At 39.2% G+C, this 8,611-nt stretch overlaps 1 long non-coding RNA gene across 1 annotated transcript; it reads right to left on the bottom strand.

Annotated features, from left to right (window-relative positions):
- Positions 1-3,780: 3,780 nt before the first annotated feature.
- Positions 3,781-8,371, bottom strand: LOC112136729. Its single transcript, XR_002917406.2, has 2 exons — positions 6,362-8,371; positions 3,781-3,940 (listed from the first exon to the last, which is right to left on the bottom strand). It is a non-coding gene; the product is annotated as an uncharacterized LOC112136729 (long non-coding RNA).
- Between the last annotated feature and the right edge of the window lie 240 nt (positions 8,372-8,611).

Raw genomic sequence — 8,611 nt, 5'->3', positions numbered from 1 at the left:
CAGGGGCAGCATATATTGATAAAACATTTAAAAATGCAAATATATAAGATTATAGCCTTTCAAGCTAATTTAGTCCCTTTAAAAAAAATAAAAAAAATAGAAAAGTTGATGATCTGTACTTAAAGAACAAATTAAATCAATACAGAAAGGATACAAGGCAACAGCAGAAACAGAAACAACAGATGGAGTTGTCAATAAAAAAAAAAAAACTAAATTCATAAAACTTAGAAGCAACTAGTAAGAAAAAGGTAGAAAAAAGGAAACAATAGACGTGACATAAATACAAAAACATAGCAAAAAGACAATAAAAACCAAACTATTTATGAGCTGTGGTGGCAGTTTTGATCTAATGAATCCAAGGGTGTATTCAGACTGGCGTCTATCGGAGATTTCTGTTTGGGACCAAACTTTGTAAACAAAACCATGTGACTGTATATCTCTTCAGTCATTGGCCAGCAGTTACAGGGGCGGGACAACACAAAAAGAGAAAGATTGGTGTATTCTGGTTTGGAAATCCTTGTCAGGGTGTTTTCAAACTTTTTCAAACCAAATCAGCAGTAAAAAGTGTTGTACATAACGTTGATGCAGAACATCAAAATTGATCCGCAAAATATTATTTTTGAATAAGTGAAATATCCCAATTAGGACAGCAAAGTCTAGGATTTCTATTACTCTTTTTTTTGTTGCTTTGCCTCGCCCTTATAATTTTTGGCCAATGACTTAAGAGATCTTTAGTTACGTGGTTTTATTTACAAGTTTTGGTCCGGAACAAGAAAGTCTGCTCGATGGCAGTCTGAATACAGACCAAATGTAACATTCAGGACTCGATCCGGACAAAATGAAGCGGGCTCTGTCTGGACCAACTGACTTTTCCAGCCTGAATACACAAAAATTACATCTATGACCTGTACCTTTCCAAACCTCAATCCTCAGTCAAAGCATCCAGATTGTTCTTGTATTTAAACTCCAGCCAGAGGATAATTTTCCTCCCAGAAGCCCATGAAGAAGTGGTCATCTGTAATGAATGTCCTCATACTGGCCGATCTCCACAGTCTGCGTTAGACATCCTTTTTTTTAAGTAACAGCCTGAAATGTTGCTGCAAAATGTCTCAACAGGAGTCGGCGCTGCTCGCCGACGTGCCATGAGTTCCTGAGCAGCTTCAACCCTCAGATGTGCTTTGAGGTCTACAGCAGACTGCAGCAGACATGAGTCTGACAGAACACCTCCAGAATTCCAACATGCCGGCGACAGAATCACTCGTCTCTTGTTTTATCAGCCTCACACGGACTGCCGCTACGTTCTCCTCTGGTTTCATATTTAATCCTTAACAGCTTGTCATGCCCACGGTCCTTGCCGTGCTGCAGAGCTCTGAAGGCTGTGTGGGTGCTCACATAGCCTGGAGTTATCCTTCGGGCTGCCTTGGAGAGACCATGAGAGACAGAGCCTCATCCGTCAGAGCCCTGAAGTTCAAAACAACCTGCCTAAGGAGATCAGCCATTCTGTCGTCTTTCAGTTCACCTCCAAGAGGGCTGCACTCTGAATTTAGCATTTTCCACTTTTATTTTTCCTCTTACTTCAGGGCGTCATCAAACGCTTCGAAAACCAACAATTTCAAAGTCTTAAAAGTGTTGATTTAAAGTTGTGACACAAAGATTTATCATAAAGATTATAGTAATTCTGCACTCATTTACATCTTACAGATGCAGTCACCTTTAAAGTGGCAAACACTCAAAAGTCTAATGTTGCTTTCACATGAAAATACTCTAAATGACTCACTTTGAAAGGAAAAGAAAAATATAAACTTGTGTTTATTTCAGATTGCTTTTGAGCAAATCAAACACAACAACGAATGCTTGTTTGGGGACACTGAAGAGAAACGGGCTAAATAGAAACAGACAAATATTGTCCTCTGTGACATTTCACAGCAGATTTATCCACATTTTTGTTTCTTTCCATCAGATTTTGCTGCAGACACGGTATTCCTAATTGGCATGGACAGCACCTACTCCACCTGCATTCAATTTGCATTGAGCTGCATCAAGGTTTACATGCAAGTGGTGTATACTTGTTTTGTGTTTTTCTGTCTTAATTAAAGCCCAAAGCGCTTTACAGTCACATGGCCCCCATACACACACATTCACACACTGATGGCGAGTCCACTGCCGGGAAAAGTGCTTACCTGTAACCAACACGAGACATGTGAGGTGAATGCCAAGATCTGAACTCTCAACCTTAGCACTACACCTGCTTGTGAAACAAGCCTTATATTTCAGAAAAAGCAGGTTTGTCTCTCACTGCCTGAGTTTACCTGCTGATTTACAAGGTGATCCGGGAAAACTCAGTCAACCAGCCTTGAGCCAAAGAACCTCTGAGTCGTACCACTCTGAGTTCCTGATTGGCAGATACGGCGCAGCGACCCGTAAAACTGCAGGTATTTACATTTTGGCCGTGCCGCCCGATTTGCACCTTGCTGCTCAAATCGAGCTGCTGGCAGACCGTTGTGCCACATCGGTCACTAATAGCCTGTACCATTGAGTTAACATTGAAGCTGGTCGCCTCTGCCGGACAAATTTAAAGTTGAGTTTCAAGTACCTGCAACAGAGTACCTGTTCTAAATCATTTGTTTTTTTTTTTAAAGAGAAACACTGACCAAGTAGTGGTGATAAATAAAAAAATGAATAAAACTTTTGAACCTTGAGAATTTTTTTTTTACTTAAACCAATGAGCCAAGGACTTATTTTTCATTTTTGTGCACCCAAAGTAGTTTGAGTTTTTTATTTTTACAGAAACATTCATTTTCTATCTCTATTTTTGTAGATAAATAAATAACTAAAATATCTGCTTTTAGTACCATTGTGTAAAACGGGATTATCTTGAAGTTTATTTCATTAAATGGTAAATGGTAAATGGCGTATACTTGTATAGCGCTTTCTACCCTCCTTCGAGGGCCCAAAGTGCGTCACAGACCCATTCACCCATTCAACATTAAGTTTATTTGAATTTAAATTTAAGTCTAGCAATTCTGCTACAGACCATGCATGTGTATTGTAAAAAATATACAGAGTACTTCCTCACACTCAATTGGAACATTTTAAATTTACAACAAATAGCATAAAAAAGTAAACATCAAGTACTAAATATGCTTGTAATATACTTAAGTAGACTACTTTTTGTTAAAGGTATAATTTTCATGTCTTTCTAAAACATTAAAGCCTCTGCTTCTAAATTTTATCTGTTTTGTTTCTTTTTTCTAAAGTAGAAGGTAAGTATTTTAATTTTTATGGAATAAACTGACTAAGGCTGATGGGTTGGTCCTCCATTTGTGTTTTATATGATTTCATCTCACCAAAAATGAAATATTTGGCTATAAACAGTACCGCCCATCATTTAAATGTAAAAATGCACTGCAGTACATTTGTCACTTCACGCTTTAACAAGTTTTAAGAAGAAAATACATGAAAAAAAAAACGTAGATGTAAAACACATTTGAAGTCTGAGACAGTAACATTGCAAAGTGATGGATTAATTTTAAATATTAACAAAAATTCATGTATTGTAGTTTGAAAGTAACTTGCACAACAATGTTTCCATATTTATTTTAAAATTAATTATATTCTGAATTAAAATATACTCTAAATCAATCATTTGTTGTCCAATTTTTAGAGAACAAACTGATGTACATGTTCTTACATTGGCCTTTTGTTTCAGGTTACACTGGAAGCTGCACACAAGTAGGTTGTGTTTTGTCACAGTTCAACACTCACAGATGTGAAATAGAGTTGGAATATTTCCCAAAAGCTTCATTTATTAACCATTTCTTAAAATGTCATTTGAAAAGAATTGTCTTATCTCGTCAAATGCAGCAGAAATCCTCTTTTCTTTGCTGCCAGTGTTCCCTGAGCGCTGCCGTTGTCAGAGGTGACAGGGAAGCCGGCGCTTCTGAAATAAAAGGAATCATTACAAAATCAGTTATGCAGTATGAATGTCTCCTTTCTTGTTTCCCAGGAACTCATTTTCAAACAAACCTTTTGCAGCCTGTTCAGACACCATTACTTTAAGTGATGGTTAATGGTGAAAAGGCACATCTGTGAGGGAATAAATAAGGCGTCCTAATGTGCACTGCAGAAAATAAAAAAAATATTTAATTATCAGTGTCTTTATTTTAATGAGTTACGCTGCATAAAGCATGACAGTGATATTGATCCATAATGGCTCATGCGCCCTCCTGCTGCGTCTGCTTGCTGTGCTCGGGTGTGTTGAGACATGATTATAATCTTTGTTTGGCGCTAGCTAATGAGATTTCAGCGAGAGAAAACGAGCTCTTTCAGTCCCAAATGAAAAGCCTCGATTTGGGGGTACCGCTTCAAATGAGAAGAATTTCAAATCCCCGGCGTGATATGCCAAGCTATTTTTGGGTCCGGAGATATTTATGAGAACTGATCATTGTAATGAGTTGATCCAAAATGTTGGGCATCGTTTCCAGACCGTATATCTCCCACGACTACCCAGCTTATGAGTCAGACAGGCCTCTGCTGACCTGCTGTTATATTAAAATGTTAACCCAACGTCATAGGAAAGACAGAAAATTCACATTTTTTGAAATTATGATATTTTTTCTTAAATTAAATTCAGCAGTGCAGTTTTTTTTTATTTTTTAACGAGACATAGATAGTACCACATACGGTCCTTTGAGCGATTAGGTAAGTTTATGCTCACAACAATGTTAGCTTGAGTTCCAAAAATATTGACACGAGTGTTCAGGGGTAAAAAAGCTCCTTATATATCCAACATCTTTTTTTTAATTGGCAAAACTTTGGGGTTTTTTAGATTTCAAGGAAGTAGCCATTTGAAATTACCAGAAAAAAAAGCCCTTCTACTGCCCCTAGTGGACTAATAATCAAATACAGGGGATAAAACATGGACTAAAGCCTCATTTCCACTGATTGGTAGAAAGTAACGACAACATTAGAAAGCGCTCATTTAAGCTAACATTTGTAGGCGTTTGGGTTTTTGCAGTTTTCAATCATTTTTCAAGACCTCCGTTCTTGTTGCTTTTCTAGTCATCGTGCTACAATGACACAATGACACAGTAGCGGTCTGCACCACGCATGTGCCATGAAAGCGAGGCTTAACTGAGAGGAAAAGCTAGTTTTAAATTGTATTTCTTTGTTCAAGTCATGAATCAGGAGTAGACAAAAAAAGATGTTTTAAAAAGCTGCTTAGTATGACTTAAAAGATGCAATCGGCAGGCCACAAGCTCCCTGCCCTGCTCCATTCCGATGCATCCACTTGTAGACAACACAATCCATTTCCTTGTCTGAGCTGGTATCTGGCTCAAAACAGTACTGCTGGATAGCTCTGCTATTGCTCACCATTTTAGTTCCACCACCACTGTTAAGCTGGGGTTGTGAGGAGCTGTAAGCTAGCAGGAGAGAGTGAAAACAAACAGATGCATGATGGGAAGGGGGTGGGATTACTCAATGGCAATGACCCCGCCCACAACTTAGAGGTAAATTTCTAATTATGTCCTTGAAAATGACTAACAGACCACTGGGAGCTGTTTGAAAATAGAACAAAAGGGAGTGTTCAAAGTGACTTTAAGGGAAGTTATGATCATGCTAATGAGAAAGACGTGTGAGAAATGCATGTATAAACTCACCTGTGATAATGCTAGTGTGAATGCTGTAAACTGAAGCTGGCCACTGAAGATGCTAGTGCTGTTAGCTGAAGATGGTTGAAGTGGTAGCTAAAATCTCTGAAGCTGATAGCTGTTTTGGCTAACTTAGACTTTCGTCACTTTTTGGGCTACTTTGTAGTTTAGCTAATATTTTAGCTACATGCTAGCTGTTTTGGCTAACGAAGGCTTCCTTCAGTTTGGAGGCAAATTTGGAGTTTAGCTAAAATTTCAGCCTTATAGTAACTGTTTTGGTTAACTTAGACTTTCTTCACTTTTTGGGCTATTTTGGAGTTTAGCTAATATTTTAGCTACATGCTAGCTGTTTTGGCTAATGAAGGCTTCCTTCAGTTTTGGGGCTAATTTGGAGTTTAGCTAAAATTTCAGCCTTATCCTAACTGTTTTGACTAAGTTAGACATTTCCCCAGTCTTGTTGGCTAATTTGGCATTTAGCTAATATTTTAGCTTGCTATCAGCTTTAGGGTTTTCCGCTATTAGCTTCAATAATTTCAGCTATCAGCTTCAGTGTTTTTAGCTATCAATTTCAGCATCTTTAGCTATCAGCATTAGCATCTTCAGCAGCCACATTCGCTTTACACTTACTGCATTCACACTAGCAGGTAATGCTATATATCTAGTATTTAAATTTGACTCTTTCTGGGCTACAGAACACGATTGTTTCTTACACTTCACTTTGAAGACTGCAAGTTTCTCCTCAGCAGAATCAGCAATCGTTTAAAATTCCGATCCACTCCTCTTCTCTCCCTTGAAAAGGTACAGAGGAAGCCATTATCAGGCAGAATTATTAAATAAGAACAGAAATCCGCACCACTTGTTGGTGGATAAATTCCCTTCAGAGGAAGACACGATGCAGGCTCTTTTATGGAAGAGAGCAGCAGATAATTACACAACAACCCAGTCGGTGTTTGTTTCAGAGAGATTGTTATTCTGTGTGGCATTCTGGACAGTCTCAGCTCAAAGAGCAGAGCTGTGGGGCTTCAGTCTGGAGACTTCAGTGTGTGTATGTGTGTGTTTGTTTGCAACCAGACAAAGTGTCTGGTTTCACAGAAAACCAATCGAGACACCTGGCGGCTAATACTGCCAGTCACTGATAAAATTGGAAAAAATGTGAGCGCCTCCGGCACAAACAGCCTCCTTGAAAAGGTCAGAAAGCTCTCCTCCCTGTTTTACTTGTTTGTCACCAAGGCATGCACAATGTTGGTCGGATGAGACTGATGAAATAAAGCTTAAAAAGGTAAAAAGGTAGTTGTGGACAGTGATTCTTTTTATTTAAAAAAAAAAGCATAAAAAAAAGCATAAAATCAAAAGGCTTTTAGTGAAGACGGGAGAAAAAAATCTGCTGGAGCAACTGACCCACAGCTACAACATCAGGATTAAAGCACTTCACCATTTATCATGCACAGACAGGATACTCTGCAGGAGATACATGCAGCATAAAAAGAAGAGAAACACCTCAGCACAGCACTGCAACACCTGCATTGTGCAGAAAAAGGCCACGGCAGATCACAAAAACATCAAATATCAGCAAAAGTCACAGTTCACCATATCCCTGCAGGGACACAATCAGGAAACAAAAATCTTCTTCATTATTTTTTTTGTTTTTTTGTCAAAACAGGATTTTTTCATGACATCTGTAAAGAGCAGCATCTTCACCGCCTACAGTAATGTAAACAATCTACACTATAAGGCGCACAGTTGAAGGTTTGCCACGTGAGGGCCACAACGTTGTTCTATAAAGGGCTGAAAACGATTCCTCGTCTTCATCATCGACACTCTGCACATCTGGCATACCAACTGTTAATATACCGAGTGCAGGCAGTAAAATGCTGTTTCCTTAGTCTTAATTTTTCACTCACGCTCACACACCCACAAGAGGAAAAAAAACTAATAACTTCTATTTTTAAATCATTTTTTAGGCACAAAGTACAGCACAGTAAACGTTTTTTTTCTTTGATACCTTGTTTGTTCGTTGACATCGAAAGACGTTGACACTGAAGGCTCCATCATCACTAAAGGAGATTTTTTTTTTTTAATCACAAAACACAACAGTGACTTCCTGCTGGCGTCATTCTGTCCACATTCTTCTTAAACGTTAAAGGGTGCTTTCCTGCTAAAACTCTCTTCTTCTGTGTGATTAGGAAACCTCTTCTAAAAGTCTAAAACAAGTTCTTTTTGTGGCCTTTTCTTATAAAGACATAAGGCATTAGTTCCTCTCCTCCACCGTCTTAGATGCATAAAAAAACACATAAAAACTTCATTTATACACACTGTAAATACTCTGTCACTATTTTAAACACTGATTGTCTACTTGGTCAATAAAAATCCTAGGACGTAAACAGGATGTAAACAAACTTGTTAGGTCTGGACCCTGTGTGAGGTGTGGGACAACACTTGCAGAGATAGAATGAGGCGAGGTGAGGTAGTCCACATGAGAACTGATGGCGGGAACGCCCGTGGCCGGCTCCGGCGCTTTGTTGTCCGTGTGCAGTACTTGAGGTGAAGAATTTCTCAGATTTGGCAGGGATTTTGGCTGATGGGATGCTTTAAATCTTCAGAGGATTTTCTGAAAGCTGTTCCCGGTGAATTTGCGGTCATTTTTTATGCATCAAATCAGTCAAATAGGTGCTTTTTCTTTTTTTAAAATAAATAATTTGTGCGGTCCAGCTGCTCCTCAGACGATGCGGTAATCAAAGGTGTCCTTCTCCGTGTGGTCTGTCCAGTTGGACGAGGGCATGCTGCGGTAAGGGTCCAGCAGGATGCGGAAGCAGCGCACGATGAGCAGTGCCAGGAATATGAACAGCAGCAGCACAAAGACAAACGCCGCTTTCTGTTCCAGCGTCAGGTAGGACGGGACGTGATGCCCCCCCCCTGACGAGGACAGCGTGCTGCTGAAGAGGCCCTCGGCCATCCTGGGC

Source organism: Oryzias melastigma, linkage group LG16 (assembly GCF_002922805.2).
Source record: "Oryzias melastigma strain HK-1 linkage group LG16, ASM292280v2, whole genome shotgun sequence".
Classification (NCBI taxonomy): domain Eukaryota; kingdom Metazoa; phylum Chordata; class Actinopteri; order Beloniformes; family Adrianichthyidae; genus Oryzias; species Oryzias melastigma.
Note: the sequence above shows the minus strand (reverse complement) of the source record. Positions and strands in the feature narration are given on the sequence as shown.